Genomic DNA, 23,090 nt, shown 5'->3' with positions numbered 1-23,090 from the left:
AGTTTGTGCCAATACAAACAACTATGACAAAAATGAGTCATTCGACATTTGAAGTCCCTAGTGCTCAGCACATACTATGAATTCAATGGTATAAGTTGGCATCTGAATGAATCAGCATGCACTATTTTCTTGGCTCTTGATTCATTCGACACATATTGTTTTCTTGACACTTGTGTGACATGGCATATGAGTGACTTGACACTCATTATTTACTCAACATGCTCTAACTTACATGTTGTTTTCAGAATATGTTACTTGTTTGGCATGAAATAAGTAAATGACTTAAGTGTATAGATACTCACTAGTCAAAACCAATCTAAGATTAACAATTTCTCCCTTTGACATGAGTGTCAAAAACACTTGGTTATACATTAATACTATTATTCTTACGAGCATAACATAAATAAATATTTGACTTATATACAAAATCTCAAAATATCATAATTTTGCAACATTATTTATACCTTAAGATCTCATAACTCCCCTTGAGTTGTTTGATTTTTTATGTACTATAATTTGTATTAAAATATTTCTCCCATTGAGTAGATGTGCCTCAAATGATACTCTGACTCTATTTTCTACTTGCTTGCTCTTACTCCCCATTTTCTTTGCTCTACTCTTACTCCACTCTTACTCCCCCAATTTTTTCTCCCACTAGCTCTGACTACTCCTTTTTGGCATTGATGTTAATGGGTTATACACTAATAGTGTATTTGTCCAAAATAGATTTATGGTACTAAAGTATAATTTTAAGAGTTACATCTCAATTATCATATTCTACCTCCAAAGAATTAGTTTGGATGGCCAGCTTGGCAAAAAGGTGTACTAATCCATCTAATGTAGAAAGATTGAGGTCTTTCTTCATAAGTGTTTTTGCATAGCCTAGCTCCTTGTGTAAAATCTCCATGTGAGGAGTCAATATAGACTGCATGCTAATCAGTTTAGCCCTTATGTTGGCCTCTTTTTCTAGTAATGACGCTAATTGACTTTGGGATTGCAAAAGGGTCCTAAAGTGTTTCTCACTTTGAGTTGGAGTCATTGGTAATTTTGCACTGGATGACTACATTTGACTTTCAAAGCTCAAGATGTGATTCCTTATCTCCTGTGTAAAGGGTGTAGGATTACACAATTTGGTGTATAGAGAGAAAATATTATTTAGTACCTTCTTCAAACTATCTATGTTAGTTGCTAGTGCAACCTATGTTATTGCAATATCACTTGATATCTTCCCATTCACTTTGTTTTGAAACTTTTTCTTAGACCATTCTAACAATTTGACATTAGTATTTGGGTTTGTATCACTTACTCCTTCCACTATGTTGGTCAATTATTCAATGATAGGTTTTGCTTTATTTAGAGTAGGTATACTAAATGCATCTAAGAAAACATCTTTGACCTCAAGGAAAGCTTGCTTCTTCCTATGCTCCCTTTTGAACAATTCTTGTTGTTTCTTTCTTGCTAGGGCCTCTTGAAGTATACCCATCTACTCAATTGTTATTGCTACATAATAAAACTTGGGAAATAAAATTCCTTCATCTAGGCTAACATCTACATAATTTATTCCCTCTTTTTCTTTAGATGAGCTAGGACTCAGCATTGAGAATTGTAATGGTGTAGCATTTGTGCTTGGCTTCTAATGAGTTTAAGGAGTTCTAGATTCTAGCAATGTCACCAATGCTTGGATTGCTACTAGCTCATTTGGCTTGGGTGTCAAACTTGTCTCTTTAGGCTTGTCCTTTTCTACCTCTTTGATTTTAGTTGCACATTGATCTTGTGTTGGAGATGCAGGTACATCCTCCTGACCTGCTTCACTTTGTGTCCCATCATTCACAAGTGTTTCCACCTTGTCTTCTCCAACTATCTCAACCTTGTCTTTTTTAAGGTTCTTAGACATTTTATGACACTAGAGCACCTTCCATGGGTGTATTGATAGTTCATCCTATTATCTCCATCCTTTTATATACAACTAAGGATTGTTAGTGTTATACACATGTAACTTGGGGAGTGATTTTAGGTAGTTCTTATGTTTTCACTTCCTCCCCTGTAGTTGTAGACTCTATCTTTTGAATTTAATCTACACTTACCAATATAGGGTTGTCACATAATTTGGCCTATACTATGGATTCAATAAGTATCTTTTTCAAATCTTCCTCTATTAGGGGATTGATGTTCTTAATAGTAGGATCAGAGACATCCTTTACTATGACAGTTTTAGTGTTTTAACTTATCACTTGTGGAGGGTGTTGGAAATATAAGAAGAGAAACTAAGAGGGGAGGGGTGAATTAATTACTACAAAAATAAATCCTATATCCTTTAGATTCCAATATAAAAATAATTTCTAAAAATTAAACTCTATTGTTGCTTAGTAAACACACTAAAAATGTTGTAACTTGGTAAATACTGAGAATGATCGAAAAACACTTAAAATGAAAATATTAAGATGTTACCTATGATTACTTATTACATTAACTTAGTTGCAAACATATAAAATAAATAACATGCACACATTTGACACCAAGATTTAACATGGAAACCCAATTTGGGAAAAACCACCAATTGCAACTAGTTGCTATTTTTCACTCTTTTGAAGTGAGCCCTATTAGAAGCCAACCCTATTGAAGGTTAATAATTTTTTTTTTAGGTGTGACCTTGTTAAAATATTTAATCACCCTATTAGGAGTGGCCTTGTTAGAGGTCTTTGGACAATTCAATAGATACATCACCTTGTTAGAGGATTTACAAATAGTTGTTGAGACAACTCTATTAAGAGATTTAGATCACTGCTACAATGGTTAGAGCATATAAATAATATGACTTGATTTGGATGAAATAAAAATTTTGATTATAAATCTCAATTCATGCTTATACTTGATCCTTCTTGATCAAATATATATTTTCAACTTCTCAAGGATATTCTGCTTATCCTTCTTGATTCACTTCCTCTCAACATCATCAAATATTAAATTATCTTCCATGCATTTACACACTTCTAATCCTCAACTTTACCTTATATTTATATCTTTCATATTTTCAAGTTGACTAGAATATAACTTACAATAAGTAATATTCATCTTCTCAGTTGGCTAGAACCAATAGATAAATCAATTGAACTTATTATGCCAAAACAAGAAAATCCTTTGTTAGCCAACCCTACTTAGTAGACAGTGACTCAAAAATGATTTTCCTATGTTAACCAAGTGAACTCGATAGACCCTACATATTTGCAAAGTTCCTTTGATAATTAAGTGAGCTCAGTTAATACTAGTTCCATCCAACATTTCCTTCATTAACTGAGTGAGCTGAGTTAACGCTCATCTTCCAAAAACTTTCTTATGTTAACCAAGTGAACTCGATAGACCTTACATATTTGCAAAGTTCCTTTGGTAATTGAGTGAGCTTAGTTAATACTGGTTCTATCCAAAATTTCCTTCATTAACTCAATAGATATTGCCTTCTTAACTAGGCAAACTCTAAAATGTTCAGTAGTCATAGAAAACTATCTTCAATGCTTGAGTGAGCTCAATATACACTAACTAGTAATGATATGAAATTTTGTGTAACATCAAAGACAATAAACAATTAATCAATTGTTTCAACAATCACATTCTTTGGAATTGATGGCAACACAACATGTCATAATACAATAAAATTTTGAAGCAAGAATAATGTAAGGAACATATCTTTAGTTTCATTATGATTCTTATCCATGAGAACTTCCTCTATTAGTGTGAACTCTTTTTTCTTTTAGTTTCTCCCTTTGTCAAGAAACTTTTGTCTACTAGAATTTCTTCTGATAGAAACCTCTCCTTTTGATATCAAACCAACTTCATTCTCCCTCTTTGACATCTCTTCCTCTTTACATTTTTTTTTGACAAAAAACTTCTCCACAAAATTTCTATGAGATATGATAGCAAACTTCTCTCTCTTTGACATCTCTTGCCAAAGACAATGTTTAGTGATTATCAATGTACTTCAAGTATTCATTCATTTGTAATATTCCCTTGTCAATATTGTGCCAAATGAATGAGCTACAATAATGCTTTGGTTGATGTACTACTAAACTTCATTTAGTGAGCTTTAGATAGGGGACTGACCCCTAGCTTACCTCTTAGATACAGAAATGCATCCTTTGTTAATGGCTTGGTGAATATGTCTACAATTTTCTCTTTTGTATTCACATATTCCAACCTTACTTCATCTTGAACCAATTCTCTCAAGAGATATTTTATAGCAATGTGTTTTGTTTTGGTATGCATCACTTGGTTCTTTGATATATTGATTGTACTAGTGTTATCATAGTATATAACTATTGGATCCTTGATCTCTGTCTTCATAAATGCCATCAGTTTTTTGAACCAAATAGTATTAGAACAATTTATTGCTACTACCACATATTCTGTCTTTGCTATGGACTGAGAGATATAATTTTGTTTCTTTCTTGTCTAAGACAATAGTCTTTTACCAAGAAAGAATTCTCCACCACTAGTGGTTTTTCTATCATCAATACTTCCCACCCAATCAGCATCTATGAATACTTTTAAATCCAAATTGCCTCCTATTTTGTACCATAACCATATTCTTTAGTACCTTTTAGATATCTCATGATTCGTTTGACTACATGTGATTTTCTTTGGGATTTCCTGAGAATCTTGCCATCATAATGACTACTAATGCAATATCAAGCCTTCTGTGTAGTACATACTACAATTTTCCAATCATTGATCTATATCTAGTCTAATCTACCTCTTTGGAATCATCATTTATGGAAAGCTTATATCTAATAGACATAGGGGTTCCAACTAGTCTTGAGTCTTCCATTCCAAATTTCTTTAGTATCTCCTTGATATATTTAAATTGAGTAATGTAGATACTATCTTTCTTCCATTGAATCTGTAATACAAAAAATAATTTTATTTCTCCAAACATACACATCCCAAATTCTTTACTCATTTCTTCTAAAAATTATTTAAAAGTCATAATTTCCCATGAATAAAGTATCATCAACAAATATTTCTACCAACATAATCTTTTTGTTTGGTCCTTCTTTGATATAAAGACTACTGTTATCATTGTAAGAATTTGGCAGAGCTTCGATACCATATAAGAATTTGCCTAAGGACAAAATCACCCAAGACCAAGAAGCACAATAACTAGCACAAATATACCAATAGAGTATGATCATAATATAAATATGATATTCAATTCACTGTAATTGATATGATATTTATACTAGAGGTGCTTGTATATAAAGGCCTCTATGATGCATCTAGAATGTCTAGGAGTTAACAGTATGATAAGCTCCACAACTAAGCACATGATCACTATAAATGGGCTATCCTCCATTAAGCACATGAGTTAGTGTGATGTTGAGAGGATAAGGCTACAAAGGTGTGTCATGTAAAATTATGTTGTAGACACCATGTGCTTAATTAAGAGTGCAAACAACTATGTTGTTAACATGATGACTTATTTTGATTATGCAAACTCCAGTGATGTAGAAACCGTATGCTAAATTGGAGTTTCTTACTCTTGTGTTTTCAACAAGACAACTCATATGAGTACACAAACTCCTAGGTGTCTAACCTAATAAATAATAAAATAATGCATTTATCCTAAGAAAACTTAAGTAAAGTGTAAATAATAATTATTTTCCCTAACACCCCCTTCTTAAGTGCAACTTAGGGGAATGCAATTAAGCTCACAAAAGTTATGATGATATGCAAAATGGGTGCTGGCTACTAGGCCATGTTAGGTACCCAAGTACAAATGCAATGCTGAACACACAATGCAATCTCTCTGCAACTAGGGAAAGAGGGAAAACCTCATGGGAAAAACTCTCCCCCAAAAAGAGAGAAAAGTACAATAAAGAAAATATGCATGAATGGATGGAGTAATCAAGACCCCCCCATTATGACATACATCAAGCATTTACAGTAGAGAATCCCTCAATGAAATCCCCACCTTAGTGAAGGATCTCTTGATGATGAGTGTCTGAAGATAAAAGAAAATTCAATGCTAAGAAAGAACATTTCTCCCTTGGGGTACACCAAGTATAGGTGCAAGTGTGCTTCCCATTGCGGATAAGAAGATGGAAGAGGGATCCATATGTAGTATGTGATGGATGCTTCCTCTAAAGTCTACTAAAGTTTTGACAAGTCCTTGATGAATGAAGATGCCATGAACCAATTTGGTGGATACCCAAAATAAGGTGGTAAGCAAGGTAACATGTCCATGCATGAAGCTAAATCAAACTCCAAATATGATGAAGCATGCAAACAGGAAAATGTAGGAAGAGAAGCAATGTTGCCTCCCTTCAATAATGAATACACACCTGTGATAAAAGCTTCTTGATGATTGAAGAAGTTGCACCATGAAAGCTAAATGATAGTCCTCCCTATAGGAAGAAATGGTGCCATAGGTGTGGTAGAGAATTCTCCCCAACTAGTAAGAAGAATCCTTAGAAAATATGATGTTTGAGGAAACTAGAGTACAATCTCCATAGATAGATATGTCTCCTCATAAGTGAAAGAATCCTTCTCCATATACTATAAATAAATGTCCACAATCATGTTAGAACAATCAAGTGGTTGAGGGTTAGAGTGTACCCTTGCAACGAGTGAAGAAGTCTCCTCAACAAAGAGAAGATTGATGTCATCGATGATGTCTCCCACATCTTCAATGTGAGACTCCATGAAAAACCTTGCAATGTTTGGAAGGAAGTCATCCCATGAAGCTAAAGTAGGAAGACATGGTAATACCTATTGCACTAAATCATGAGCATCTATAGCTAGAACTAGATCAATATAATCAATAGGAGTATTAGGATGTGTGATCTCTTCTAGAGTTGGAGGTACCATAACTAAAGTGACTAAGGATAGAATGTTCTCTGGAAATGGAGGAACTCAAGGATCTCCATATGCTTCCCAAAGAGCCATCCAAACATAATGAGGAAAAATTTCCATACTAAGAGGAGGAAAAGTTTCCTCACTCATACTCCAATACAAAAAGCGAAGAAGTGTAGAAAGATGTCTCCAAGTAGGATTAGGTGTTAATATCTTTGAGGAGAGATAAGGAAACTCTTCCTGATGTTCTTTTAGATGATCAAACATCAAAGAACTACATTTGGGATAGTTCCTCATTGTCAACTTCAATCTTAAACCTAACTGACATATGTGACAAGACTCCATTAGATCAATCAATGAAGCCCCCAAAATGCAAAAATAGTCAATCAACCCCCCTAATGCATGATTTGGCACTTTATAGGTAGTGCAATTACAATAGGCCACTTTGTTAATTTTGACTTTAGTGGACCTCTAATTTTCATTTTACAACCTCCTTTTATAGTTTAAATCTAGAACTTTACAATGTAGCTTAGAAATAAAATAATTTTGAAGTAATACAATGCAAAGAAAATACCTATTTCTAAAAGTGATATTTCTATCCACACAAGCCTATAATCTAATTATAGATCTAGAAAGTAGACAAAAAATTATTCACTTTAAAAAAAATGGAACCTATTTATCTATCTAGATGAGCCCATACAAAGCAATGAAAGTTGTAAAATGTAGGATTGGAAAAGTATAGTTAATAAAAATTAAAAATTTTGACATATCCATGCACCAAAACTAAAAAATTATAGAACCACTAAAATGTTCAAGAAATTCTACCTAGAATAAAAAAAATTGCACCTAATTTGGAGCCTAGATGACTAAGATATGGCCTCCCAAAGTTGGACTATCAAATTAAAACTGAATTTGGAGAGGGGTCTGATCAGTAAACTACAAGGTTGAATTTGATATCCAAACGACCATCAGAATAGTTCAAATTTGCTAGTGGATGATAGTTAGACAACTATCAAATTTAATGATGTGATTCATTGATGTCAGCAAAAAAATAGCCCCTAGAATATGTGGTAGTGACATGTTCTATACGAATGTATGACTATTTATGTGTCATATGGATCCCACTAACTATACACTTAATTATGTTGCTAACATGGCAGGGTCTATCTAGCTGTCAACTAATTATGTGGTAGGCCACATGTCACTATAGTTTAGGGTGTAGTTGGCATTGATGTGGCACTCAATAAAGCACCACATGGAGGGTGCAACTAATGCCACATGGCACCTGTAGAGTGGTACCACGTGGAGGGCTTTGAGTTTTCTAAAAATGGAGAAGTTTTAACTAGTAGTGAGTTTATGCCAAAATTTAAACTTTGGCCAGTGAGGTGAGTATAACGTCGGTACTAGAGAAGCCACAACATGCTAGATTATTTACATCACTAGTGAGGAGGGGTTTTGGTGTGTAACTTTATAGTGGTGGTTAAGAATTGAGAAAGTGGTGCCAAGTTGCTACATTCACTAGTAGGGGAAGAAAGTTCAGTGGGACTTTTAATCCCACATTGTTGGTGTATTCATAGAGAAAAGAGTTTAAAAGAGTTAGCACTCAGTGCATAAAACAAAGTGTAGACCATTGGGTTCAGTTGGCCATTGGATAATGCACCCATAAATGTGTGGTGTTGGCCAGAATTTGTTGAAATGCACTAGATTATGATTGTGACCCACTCTCAACTTGTAAATGCTTAAGCCAATGCTAGAATTTGAAGCCAATACAACTATAAAAAATGAAGGAATATGTTGATCTGTGACAAGATATTTTACCTATAGGGGCTGAGATTTCACCACCTAGTTCTTGCAAAATATTTTTTCTCTGTAGGCCTCGTAGGCCAAATTTTTTCAAAAAATAGACTTTTGAAAATAATGGTAGAGAAATATAAGTGTAGATCTAAAACAAAATAAATGTGCATATCTAATTGATCATACCATATTTTCAAATCAAGCCTTTGGGTGCCAATTTGCAACTTTTTTTTTTCCTCAAAATTGATTATAGTCTAGCATAGGAAAAATTATAGTCAATTTTCACCCAATTGGCACTTTGGACACAATGGTGAGGTCCGCTTTGGCTCTAGATGCCCCCAATATTTGCAGATACTCTAGATCTAGATTTAGGTGTCCTCAAAGAGGTGAAGCAAGATTGTTCTCTGATGGCTCTGATACCATGTAAGAATTTTCCTTAGGGAAAAATCACCCAAGACTAAGAAGCACAATAACTAGCATAAATAAACCAATAGAGTATGATCAGAATAACAATATGATATTTAATTCATTGTAATTGATATGATATGTACACTATAGGAAGGCCTCTATGATGCATATAGAATGTCTAGGAATTAGTAGTATGATAAGCTCCACAACTAAGCACATGTCCACTAGGAATGGGTTATTCTCCATTAAGCATAGGAGTTAGTGCGATGATAAGCCTACAAAGGTGTGTCACATAAAATTATGTTGTAGACACCATGTGCTGAATTGGAGTTGCTTACTCCTATGTTGTAAACATGATAACTCATATGAGTACACAAACTCCTGGGTGTCTAACCTAATAAATAATAAAATAATGCATTTATCTTAAGTAAACCTATGTAAAGTGTAATTATAATTATTTTCATTAGTTCTTAAAAAACCAATCTATATCAAGTAGTTATGAAGTCTTTCATAACAAAGCTCTGGGAGCTTGATTGAGACCATATAATGCCTTGTATAATTTGCAGACCATGTCCTTTTTGCTAGGATCTACAAAACCTTTAGGTTGTTCAATGTATACTTCTTCATCAAGAATTTCATTCAAGAATATAGATTTTACATCCATTTGATAAACTTTAAATCCTCTATGAGCTGCATATGCTAGTAAAGTTCTAACACCTAATCTTGCAACATGAGAAAAAGTTTCACCATAATCAATACCTTCTTCTTGAGAATAGCCTTTACATACCAACCTTTCTTTATTTTTGGAAACTTTTCCATCTTCATTCAGCTTTTTTTTTTAATACCCACTTTGTGCCAATTACATTTTTATCCTTGGGTATAGGAATAAGAGTCCAATTTTTTTTCTTCTCTATCTTTTCTATTTCTTCATTCATTGCTTCAATCTGAGTTTCATTATTCAAAGCATCTTTAACATTTATAGGTTCAAATTGAGCAAGTAAACATGTACCTTTCAATTTTCTTCTTACCATTGTTCCATCTAATTTATCTCCAACGATCTGATCAGGTGCATGATGCTTTCTAAAATATCTTGCTAACAAAGTTTCTTTGTACTTGGAATGAGTTTCACTAATTTAATCATGAACTTCAATATCAACCTCAAGTTCCACTATTTGTGACTCAGTGCTTCAGATTTGATTTTTTCTTGTAGTAGCTTGGTAGCCTTTGGATACAACTCAGGTCCTTCAAGTTGTGACTCGGATTGCACTATTTGCAACTTAGTAGCTATTGGAGATTTTGGGGACTCAGGAGGTGAAGCCTCCTTTCTTTCACATAGATTTGGTAGGGTATCAAGTTCATATTAAAAAAATATTCTATAATCCTTAGGCTCTTTATTACTTTCTTGTTTACTCTTTTCTACAAACTCATCAATTCTCACATGTGCACTTTCTATGATTTTATGAGTAAACAAATTCAAACATTTGCATGTTTTAATTTTGCAAGAATATTCTAAGAATATGCCTTCATCACCTTTTATATCAAAATTTCCTATCCTAGATTCCTTCAAGATATAACATTTTCTACCAAATACTTTAAAGTAACTTACATTAGGTTTGTAGCCATACCATAGTTCATAAGGAGTTGATTTGAGCCTTTCTATCATCAATATTCTTACACAATCAATGATGGATCTCTTCCTTCTTTTGGCTATACCATTCTGCTAAGGTGTATTAGAAGTTGACACATGTCTTTGAATTCCTTTTTAAGTGCAAAATTCATTGAATTCATTGGAGATGAATTCACCACCTTTGTCTGATCTCAAACATTTTAAATTCTTTCCAATTTCTTTTTCTACTATTGCCAAATACCACTTGAATTTTTGAAAAGCTTTTGATTTTTCTCTTAGATACATTATAATCATCATTCTAGAATAGTCATCAATAAAAAAAAATGAAATTTTTTTCTCCACTGTAGCTATCTCTTCCAATAAATCCACATAAGTTTGTATGCATAAGCTCTAAGACTTCTTTAGAATGATAGATTTTTTTTTGAAACTAGTCTTTTCCATCTTACCAATTTGATCATTTTTGCATAGACCTATATCAGGTTTCCTCAAGCTAGGAACACCTCTTACTCTTTTGTGTTTTCTTTTCTTGACTAGGTTATCAAAGTTTGCATGACATAATCTTTTGTACCATAACCAACTTTCTTCTATTTGAGCAATAAAACATGAGCTTACACTGAGATCAAGATACAATAGGTTACATTTTGTTTGTTTTCCAAATCAAACTAGATTTTCTTTTCCATCTATTAGTTTAGCCTTTCCATTCATAAATACTACCTTTAATCCAGTGTTATTCAAATCTATCACACTTAGTAGATATGCTTTAGTCCTTCAACCTAATAAGCATTGTCACATATAAGTTCATTGGTTAATAAAATACATCCTTTTCCTTTTAAACAACAATGTTGATTATTTCCAAAACTCACACTACCACCATCATAATATTCCATGTGTTCAAACTTTGTTTTGTCTCTAGTCATATGATGTGAGCAACCACTATCAATAATCCATGTATCATTTTTGATAAGATGAGAGATAGGTGCCATTTCATCTCTTTCATAATCAAATTCATCTTTTACAACAATATATACCATTTTATCTACATTATTATTAGAATCTTTAGCCATAAAACAAGATTTCTTATCTTTGTCCTTGTAGTTTTTGAGTTCCTTCTTTCTTTTGTACTTATTATTTTTCTTTTCATTCTTGTTTGCTCTATTTGGGCACATAGTAGCAATGTGACCAACTTCTTCATAAGAAAAGCAGATTAGAGGAATTTTACCTTTGTACTTTCCTCTTTCTTTGGTATATTTTCTTATAAGTAGGGTTTCAACAACTTGCAAATCACTTTCAAAACTTTCTTCTATTTTTCCTTCACTTCCTGATTGATTGGCCTTTGATTTCCTACTCTTTTTCTTTAGAGAAATCTTGGCTTTAAATGTAGACTCGATACATTTGTAACTAGGAACATAGTTATCATAGTTATCAAACTCAAAAGTTGTCAATCTTCCAACTAGAGAATCCAAAGTTATATTTCTATTTGGATCACATCCCATCTCTTGAATATCAGAAACTCTAATTGCATAAATAGGAAGAAGAGTTCTGAGTACCTTTCTTGCAACTATTTTGTCACCAATGTCTCCTCCAGATGCCTTGATTTCTCTCACACTTGTTTTGATTATTTCCACATATTTTGCAATGTTTTCATCTTCTCTCATTTTCATATGATCAAATTATTCTTTAAGACTTTCTTCTTTAGCTCTTCTTACATTTTCATCTCCTCCATAGATATCTTTTAGTTTGATCCACATTGCATGAGTTATAGTATAGTCTTTCACTTCATCGAATTCAACATTACTAAGAGTAGATGCAATATCAATCATCACGATGTTATGTTGTTTTCTTTTTAGCAATATCTTCAACTGATTATGTTCTAGTAGGAGCCTTGTATTTAATATCAAGATGCTTACAACTTGAATCACTGATAGTTGCTAGATGTAATCTCATAAATCTATGTCTGTTGATCTATAAGTAAGATTGGCAAATGAGTGTCAACACACTTAACCATCTTCACTATATATGCCAAGTACACAATGGAAGCCGAGCTAGAATTTATTTATGTACTGAGTCACAAATAGTGCTGAGCAAACTATAGTTGCTATCGAGCACAACACATTACAATATATGCTGAGCTATATAGAATTCAACATGTACCAAGTAACTCAAGTTCCAATAGGTGCCAAAAAAAGTAGGAATTCAATAGGTTCCAAGTGACACAGTAATCCTATATGAGCTGAGTAATTTAGGAATTAGTAGATGCTGAGCAATCCAAAATAGATGGTGCCGAGCATCAGTATTACTTAATGTGTTGAGCAATGCAAGATCAACATAAAAGTTTGTACAATTGCAAACAAAGATGAAAAATGTTTATGCATGACTCATAGTAGGATAAGGAGATAAGATCAAATCCTCACATCCACCTATGCAATCCTCATTCAGCCAATCAGAAAATTAGAGACTGCATGTAACCAATGGGTGACTTTCAACAGTTTGAGTGGGAACATTTGAATCAAGGATGCATGACGGACCACTAATCTTTATAAGGGAGTCTTGACACCATTGAACAATGTGAGAGTAAGAGAGGTGAGAGGAATTGTGAGAAAGAAAGAAAAGCAGAGCCTATTAAGGTTGTCATAGAACATTGGTGTCAAAGATTAAGAGGAAAGGACAACATTTACACATCTAGTTGATCAGAATAGAACAAGGAACACAATCATCAAATCAGATCTAATAGAGATCAGTTAATAGTAGAGCAGATCAAGTACTTGAGATTAGCATTAGAGATTGCATTAGTTCAGGTGTATTATTCTAATACTCTCTCACAATTGTATTAGGAATTTGGAAATTCTATTGAGATAGGTAGGTTTAACAACCTTATGTAAATCCTTTAATAGGGTGGCATTCCAAGTTGAATGTTCTTAAGTCCTCTAACAAGGCACACTCCTAATAGGGTGTAAAAATCCTTTAATAGGGTTGCATTTAACAATGTGTTGTAGCCTTTAACAGGGCAGGCCTTTAACAGGGAAAACCATTAGAAGTGGTTGAAATCAATTGCTGCAGTAATTTTGTGGGTATCATCCCCACACTAGTTTTACCTTCTTATTCCTAGAGGGTTTCTAGGTTACCAAAATCTCAAGTGTTATGTGGTGATGCATGTTTGTTTCTCATGATTGTTTAATGTTTATATGCATGCATGTTAATTTATGTTATATGTTATTAAGAGTTTAAAAGAAGAGAAAAGGCCAGTACTCCCCCCCTCTAAGAAGCATTCTTCCCATTAAGACATTCCAATAATTGGTATTAGAGCCAAGTTCTCTTAAGAAGAAGCCTAATAGCTTGAAGGAAAAGATCTGAGGATGGAAGTTTTCAAACTTGGAAAGATCATTGAGAACTAGGTGATAAATGTGCATCTCGCTCTACACAAGGTCGAGGAAGCTAGAGAGGAATTAAGAAAATCCTTAAAAAGAAGGAAGGAAATAGCTATAGCCAAAAATGATATTCACTACAAGGAGATTGGCACCACACAAGTATTTTCCAAAGGAGATTCCAAAGAATTTGATGCAGCAATAGCAGAACTGATGGAGAAAAATAGAGTTCAAACAGAAGAGATAAGAACTCTTAAGATAGAGCATGAATCACAGGCCATGATGCTATGTGAGATCACTAAGCAAAAGAAAAGAGTAGTTGAGGATAGAATCATGATGGAAGATGAAAAAAGAAATCTTGCAAACAAACTTGAAGAAAAATGTACTGAATTAACAAGGATCTCAAACATGCAAATAGATATACTTGCCCAACTGATGAATCTTCATCATGAACTCAATGTGAAAGATATTGAGATCTCTACTTTGAGGATGCAGAATGAACAACCACATAATGAATTGAACAAAGAAAAAGAAACAATAGAGAATCTCAAAAAATCAAGTGAAGCTATCAAGTACTTTGAATAGTTTCTAAAATTCCCAAGATCAACCCATGATACATCAGGACTTGGATACAATAGCATTGAATTCGGGGAATCATCAAGAGTGCTGAGCAAAGAAGTAACAAAGGTAAGGATTCTAAACCCACTTGTCATTAATATAATAAAAAGGGGCATACTGCTAATTTTTGTAGGAGTAGAAGGATCAATAAGCCAAACACACTCAAAAGTAAGGGTTACTATCACAAGTGCAACATGCAAGGACATATGACACAAGACTACAGGTCTAAAGTCACAAGGACACAAAGATTTGATGGACACTACCATAATTGCAAGAAGTATGGACACAAAGCCTTTGAGTGCAAAATAAAGCCTATGTGGACACCAAATCAGCATGTAAGGAGGGACAACTATGTACACCATTAAAATTGGGATTACAATACAAGGCAAAGCTGTCACTATTGTGAAGAGTATGGTCACATACCCTAGAATTGCATAAGAACACATTTCAAGGGGAACTATAAAAGATGGTTGAATCAAACTACTTGCTTTAGTTGCTTAAAAATTGGATATGTTAGCAAGAATTATCCAACAAAGGCCAAGGTACCCAAGACTAAAGTAAATAAGGGCAAAGAAAAGATTTGTGTGGAACACATCAGAATAGACATGAAGAAGACATGGCAGAAAAAGGATGGAACAAGTAAATCCAATGGAGGGGTCATTTTACCCATGAGGTCAAGTGATCATATCTCATTGAACTAATCGCAAGATGAGCCTATGGGGCTGATACATATAAGGATGTACCATACATCAACCCTAAACCATAATGAAGCACTACAAAGTAATAAATTTGCATGAGATAAGATGCTAAGACAAAGTAAAAACTATAGTGGTGGCCGAGTTATTAACAAAGTTAATAGATGTCAAGTGTGAATAAGCTGTCGAGTGGATGCCGAGTTGAAAAACCTTTGGAAGCCGAGTGATAGGTGAAGGTACAAAAATGCATTAAATGCAAGGTTTTTGAGCTGCTTAAAAGTAAAAATTGATTTATTTTGAGTCATTCAAACAAAAAGCGATTACCAGGAGCACGATTGAGTGATTTTGAAGTTTACTGTTGGCGCTCAAAATTGTAGCCCACATTTTGAGCACCATTGAGAAATTTGAGGCCTATAAATGATTTGTGAAACCTATGTACCCAGCTGTACCTTTGAACCCTATGAGGTGTTTAATGTTTCTAAAACCTTTCATTTAGTGTGTCTATGTGTTCTATGAAGTTAAACTGACATTTTGAACCATTCTGCGAAGTCCCAGTTTGAGCTAGTGTCAAAATTTGCAATTCTGCCCAAGTGTCAAATAGCGATCATAGGCCCAGTTTGCATCTGAATATCTTTTACCCAAGAATGTGTCATGACTAGCCACTTTGGGGATGTTTAGTGTCCATAATAGAGAACTTATTTTTCAATTTTTGAGTCATTTCAAATTCGTTTGACTAGGTTTCAAACCCCTCAAAGTTGGTCATTTACTGTTTTGTACATTTGTGTAGTGTTCACAATTCTGGGAAGCCTTGTTCGACCAATCATATCTTTGACCTAGTTGACCCAAATGAAAACATTCTTTTTGCATTGTGTTCTAGGGGTCAGAAACTTCATATGTTCAAATTTTGAGGTCATGAAGAATCCATTTGATCAATTTGCAAATATGATTAAAAACCCAGTTTGCATTGATTTGTTACGGCTAAGGTATCTAGATTGATTTGCATCCTTGTTCGGCATGTTATAACTTTGATCCTGTGATTGGTAAGCCTAAGTGAATTGTACCATTGTGTTGTGTCCTGAAAATCCTTGAAGTATGCCAGTTCTTAAGTCATGAAGAATCCTTCTACATACTTTCACATGTTCGTACATTTGCTAAAAATTACTTTTTGACACATTTCTCAGTTAAAATTTCCAAGTGCCTATTTTTGAAAATTCACCAAATGTGCCCTGTGATTCATCATGAGCCCAAAACATGGAATTATATTCTCTCCATGGCAAAGAACTTATATCCTAGTTTTCAAAACCCCAAGTGATCAATAACCCAGTTTATGATGTCGAATCCGAGCCCAGTTTATGTTTTTTAACATTGTCTGCCTGCAGGATAGTTGAAGTATGAATTTTTGGCAATTAAAATATTTTGGCTAGAAATTCCTCATGGGCTGAAAATTTGCAGTATGGTAGAGTGGGTAGGATTGAACACTCATGCCAGTTTTTGTGGCTTGGTTACTTGATTGAATCCGTTTTTGAGGCCAACTGGCAGGCCTCCAGACACAAATTTACAATTTTCAGATTTGATTAAAAATTCTCAAATACAGAGAGGGATTCAAATGAGGAAAAATATGAGGATGGTTCTATGGTCCCAATAAAATACAGAATTATTAATCTTCACATGACCAAAATTAACAAGTAAAGACAAAACATTCTCACGTAATCGGGAAGCATAGATTTAAAAATTTTGATAGAACATCCACATCAGACATAAGGATATAGAACTAAAACTATTATCCAATATTGAGAACTAGTGATGGCCTGAGGAATATGTGGTGAAGTACTCATGTTTCAAATACACTGTTGCTAGGAAAGCAGTAGCAGTGAAGAATTTTACAGCTGAAACATTTTGCATAGTGTGAATCTTTCCAATGTTTCATCTCTTAATAAGGGTTGGATAAAAAGGGGCAAAAAATGCACTAGAAAATGTTGGTAGCGGTGGTATTGAAGTTTTGCTCTCAGTCAAGTCCAGTAAACCAACAATCCTAAAATCTGAAGGATTAGACAATAGCAACGGTGAAAAGGAAATTTGGTCACCGAATCTGTAACAAAAGATGGGTCATGTAGACAAATATTCATAGACTACCTTTTCAAATTCTCCAACACTTCGTTTGTGATTTTAAAATAACTGTTGTTCTTGAGCAGATTGGAATTGTTTTGAAGAAATCCTTGGTGACGGGTTTTCATCCATACAAAGAAATTAAAATACATTGAAGCCTCTTGTTTGTGTTTTAAAAAACTATCAAGTTGAAGATATGAGCAAGATAATGTAGAGAATGGAAATTTCAGTGCAGCTTTTGAAAGTGATAAACCATAACTAAGTTATAGTTTATATATTAGACAAAAACTTGCTACACAATTTGCTTCAAAACCACACAAGGGAGCTCCACGTTTTGCAGAGGTAGCAAGCCAAACGCAGGGGAGAATGAAGAGTGGCAGGAGGCAATTTTTCTAACATTCAGCTCATGCTTTTGGAAAAGAGACCATAGGCACATTAGATGCAAAACATCAAACAACTAAAGCTTGCACAACCAAATGAAAGAGAAACCTGCGTAAGACAAGAAAGGGCTCACGTTTATTTTTTTTTAAAAGGGGGAACTCACGCAGTGAAAAATGGATCAGTCAACATATAAGAAAGAGACCATGCCTTTGGTGAAAAGAAGAGAAGTCATCAAGGGTTTTATCCCACATGTATAATGTATCGTGGTATGAAAGTTTTTAAACAATGTTACACATGCAAAGCAAGTGTTTGAAAGACAAAGGCTTTTGAAAAGCCAAAGCATGTGCAGGTGGGCCCGTGGTTGGCCAAAGAGGGGTAAAATTTTGAAGTAAAATGCAATCCAAAAGAGAATGACATCAGTGAGTGGGAGGTTGCCGAAAAACTAAAAATCTGGCACCTCGCTACTTTGCTAGCTGAGAAATTTCAAAAAGTTTGGCTAGCGACATAGCGATGTTGCCGAAAAATTCTGAAAATTCGATGAGATCCAAAATGTTATGTGGGTTCCATTGTAGTGTTTTCAGCGAATCAGATCATGACAAGTGGTAGCGAGCAAGATGTGATATGGCGTGATCAGATCAGTTGCAATGAGATTGTGCCACATGGCACATCCAGTGGTCCTCGCTTACTCGTCAAGCGGAAGATGCATGAGATTTAGCATAGCGAGTTAGCGAGAAGATGACATGTGGCAATGGGTCTCGTGTTTGATGACATGGAAGATGCAACGAGCAGTCCAATCAAAAGATGCCACGTGGCACTGGTCAAACTTAAGGTTGACCACAGATTAAAAGAGTCAAGGAAATATTGAAGAGTTAAAAATAATAATATTTTATTATTATTTTTGTTGAAAATGCCCACGTCAAGTTTTAAAATCAAATGGGATTTTTTCTAAAGTTTGACTTTAGAATATTTAAAATTTTTCAATAAATTTAAAAAATCAAATGTGAAGACCATGGTTTTCTAGTAGAGGAGTCGTTTTCAAAATGACTTTCAGTGGGTTCCTGAGATGCAAAATAGGCAATGTTATATATCGCTGGAATCGAGAGAACATGAACTATCCGATTCTAGAGTCAGTTTTTGCACAGGTAATAGCTGGCTCAAGCTACAGGAGGTTTTCTTTCAGGTTCCCAGATTGCAACAGATTTCAGGTATTAGAGTTCAAAATTGACTTCTAGCATGGAAATGACCTGGATATGCATAAAATATGGTAATAATGCAGTTGGGGTTGAATTGGGTAAATTAAAATCAGTAAAAACTCACAAATTTCACCAGAATTGCATAAGGTTTCAAATATTTTAGATGCAAAAGGATTTCATCATTAGGCAGAGATATTTCAAAGCAGTTGCAATGTAATGATGAAACAAAAAATCAAATCAGATGGAAGAAAGAGGTTAGAGAGGGTCTTTACAGTTGTAGGAGATGGATTTCTAAGTCGACAGATGGCAGTCGCATGTGAGATCTAGGAATTCATCTATCCTATCTTATTCTTTCTTTCTTCCATTTGAAGGGTTCTGATTTTTGCACTGAGAAACCATTCTTCAACATTTCTTCTTGTATTGAACAACATTTTGAGTTTTATACAGATAGTTCATGTCTGTTAGGTGATTTATGAAGTATTCTGTACATCTTTCATGTATTTGGTTTCAAGGAAAGCAAATAAAGAGCGACAATGGTTTCAAATTTAGTCTGAATCTTGTCTCATGTTTGTGGATTTGTAATCTTTTCTAGGTTATGATTAAAGACCATAGATTAGGTTGCATCTCATTTAATGATGTATGTGATTGAAATACCTTGCTTACTGAACCAAGAGCCATATAACCACTTGGTTTTTATCATAGGGTTTACTGATTTCATGATGGGATATTCTGAGTATGAGATTCATTTTGATGCAGATGTCAGTTCACAAAGTGAAGGATAGATCAAGGATCTTGATGTAGAGATATGTCTGAGATTTCCAGGAGATGTATGGTTATAATTCATTTAATTACCCAATAGATAAGGCACTAATCACAGATAGGATCATTAAATTTTGTTGCTCATACCTGGGTCTTGCTGTCATCAATCTATTAAATCATTTTCATTTTATGTTGAAAGGTATTCAAAGTATAACCCACACTTAGCTTTCCAGTTTCATGAGTAATGTCCTTAGCTATTTCATGCTTGTGATCTCCTGGTTAAGCAAAGAAGAAATAAGGGTTTTATCTAATTCATATTAGATTTAGTGTATGCTTTGATAACTGGTACCATATAAAGAATCTATAGGTCTACCCGCCTAGGTTTTGCAGAGCCTGAAGAAGAAGAAGGGTCATGCCTTATAGTTGGCTTGGTGCCTGAATGGGCATGTTGAAAATGGGAGTTAGCTGCCCCTAGATGTGCTTTGTTCTCATCAAGGTAATTGGAAATGGGTAACATTTTCAAACAACAACACTTTCAACTAGTGATTTGCAGCAATTCAATATCTACCCAAGTGATTTTAAGCATCTAACCATGCATTTCCTTTAGGTGCTGAGTTGTATAGTTTGTGAAGTTTTAAACATCAAACCCTAGTTTAGTCAAAATGGCATCTGGTTCAAAGTGAACTCAAAGGAACAAAAGCCATGAAATTCAACTTGTTAGGAATGAGGTTAAACAAACTGAGTTTAGGCCCATACCCAAAGTTGCATATAAAAATGATCCTGCTGGTGCCCTATCTGCCATCCTTGAAAAAGTTGTTATGGTTCAAGATGTGTGAAAGTGTTACAACTGCAAAATAGGAGCCATATGAGACTTGGAAATCTTTAATGCCTTTGAAAAACTCTGTGATAATGGTATATTGAAAGATGAGTTTTCTATCAGAGAGAAGAAGGGTTTAACCAAAGCCTTAGTTTTTTTATCATATTCAAAACTGAGTGGATACGCATAATACTTAGCAGAATCCATGATGGAGAATTCTAGTTAGAGCAAGGACCAGTCAAGATTAGCAGGAAAATGGTTCATAGGGTCACATGTTTTTCAACCCTAGATCAGCCCAAGACATTGAGAAGTGACAAAAAGGAAACAATTGAGAAAAACATAGGAGCAAAGTGGAATAATAGAGGCATGACCATAGACACCATAACTAATCCACTTCTAGACTTTTCTGTAAGGATCATATCACATAAGTTTTATCAATCCAATAGGTTGAATAGTGTACCCTGCATAGCAGTGGATGTTGCATATAAGCTTGTAAAGAAAAACCACACCTATGACCTTGCAGAGCTCATGTTGCAACAGATTAATGAAAATCTTGGATCTATTAGAAAGTCCAAAGGAGCACAATGCAAATTTGGGTCAGTGCTAGTTTGTATGTTCTTCTATGTGATGAAGGAATTCCCTTCATTTGGCAAAGTCAATTGGAGTCAGAACAAAACAATTTTTGATCAAATAAATGATCTTATTGCACAATTGGGAGATAGCTTTGATGATCAAATGTCTATCTATTTTGATGATTTCAAGAATGCAATGAAGAAAAGAATGAGGATACCAGTTTCACTGGTAGAAAAGCATGTAAATGACATATGGTTTCTGTTTGACATTGATTTTACTTACATCCAAGCAATCCTTCCAAGAGCAAGATGGCCTAGACCATTGGGATATGAGCTTGATGTTGACCAAGATTCTACAACCATCACAAGATTACTTACAGAGGAAATGGACAAATTTACCAAGGCATTTGGGACATATGACACTATCAAATTAAGAGTGGTTACTAAACTCAAGATAGCCACAACAATGAAGAAGAAGGACAAGCTAGTGAAGAAGATAAATAAGAAATTTGGTGTTCAAGAAACAATTGCACCAAGAGAAGCAGAGGAGATTAGTGATGATGAAGAGGAAGGTGAAGATGAGCCAAAACAAGAAGACAAAGATAAGAGTGCTAAGGAAGAAGAAGCCAAGGAAGAACCCATCAATGGTAAAGTCATCAAAAGGAAGGCAAAGACACCTCCTGCTCCTCAACCTAAAGCAAAGAAAGCTACCACACCAACATCTAAGAAGCCAACAACCAGAACTACAACAAGGGCCTCTACACAAAAAGAAAAAGAGGAAGCTACAAAGAAAAAGAAAACAATCAAGAAGGCATAGGAAGAGCCAAGGAAAAGGAAAAGATATGTGGCTCAACCTGATACTGATGAAGAAGATTAGTTTGAAAAGGTAAGTCATCCTCCTAAGTCTTCAGTTGATATATTATGTGAAAAGATTAGGAATGGAGACTTAAGTGATATGAAAAAGATTGATTTCAATAAGTTTAGTAAAGAGGAATAGAATAGCATAGAAGAATCACTCTATGCATTAATGGCATAGTTCAAGTATACACCTCTTGAACTTGATGAACAATTGCCAAAGGAATTGTCTAAAATTGTAGAAGACAGATGACATTTTTGTCTAATGATGGAGAAGGAGATGAGGGAATCAACCCTAGCAAGTATACTACTTGATTTGATAAAGGAAAAAATAAGTAAAGTAGTTAAAAGGCATAACACTAGGTTTACACCTAAGTATAGGGCATTCTCCATTCTCCAAAACAAAATTGAAGAAGTTGTATAGAAAACCACCAGATCATGGAAGAATTTGTATAAGAAAATTGAAGATGTATTTGAACAGGAATATAAAGAAGAAGCTACTACTAAACCAGAGGAAAGAACGAAGAGGAGAGAAGAGAAGATAGAAGTAGAGAAAAAGGTTGAAGAGGAGGAAAGCAAAGGCACTAATGAGTAGTAAAGTGTGCAAGACACATAACTACCACCTCCTAGCCCTCCTCACTCTACTATCACACTTGTAGAAATCATAAAGATTAAGGATTTTGTTGATACCTCAAGTCAAAAAATCAATCCACTAACTACAAAGGATATTACTAATATCCTTGACCAAACAACTCTTCAAGCACAGTTGTGTACAAGTCCCATATTGGTCAGTGTAGATCAGCTTCAAAAGGTAGTAGATAAACTCAAAGAAGCCAAGGTGTCACCAAAAGAACCACCTCAAATCACTCAAACTACTAGATTCCCATTTCTACTACCTCCATCACTACCAAGAATAGCCATGCAAGCTCATTAGGATCCATGTGCAACAATAGGGGGAGCCACAGGTACACTAGTATAGACAAAAAATACACCCCCAATAGCAGTGACACAAGAACAAGATAAGGAAGAAATGCAAGATAAGGAGGAGTCTGCAATATAA

Source organism: Cupressus sempervirens, chromosome 9 (genome assembly GCF_028749045.1).
Source record: "Cupressus sempervirens isolate cs-2001-9-10 chromosome 9, ASM2874904v1, whole genome shotgun sequence".
NCBI classification, from domain to species: domain Eukaryota; kingdom Viridiplantae; phylum Streptophyta; class Pinopsida; order Cupressales; family Cupressaceae; genus Cupressus; species Cupressus sempervirens.
The sequence above is the reverse complement of the archived record's forward strand: the minus strand, read 5'-3'. Positions refer to the sequence as shown.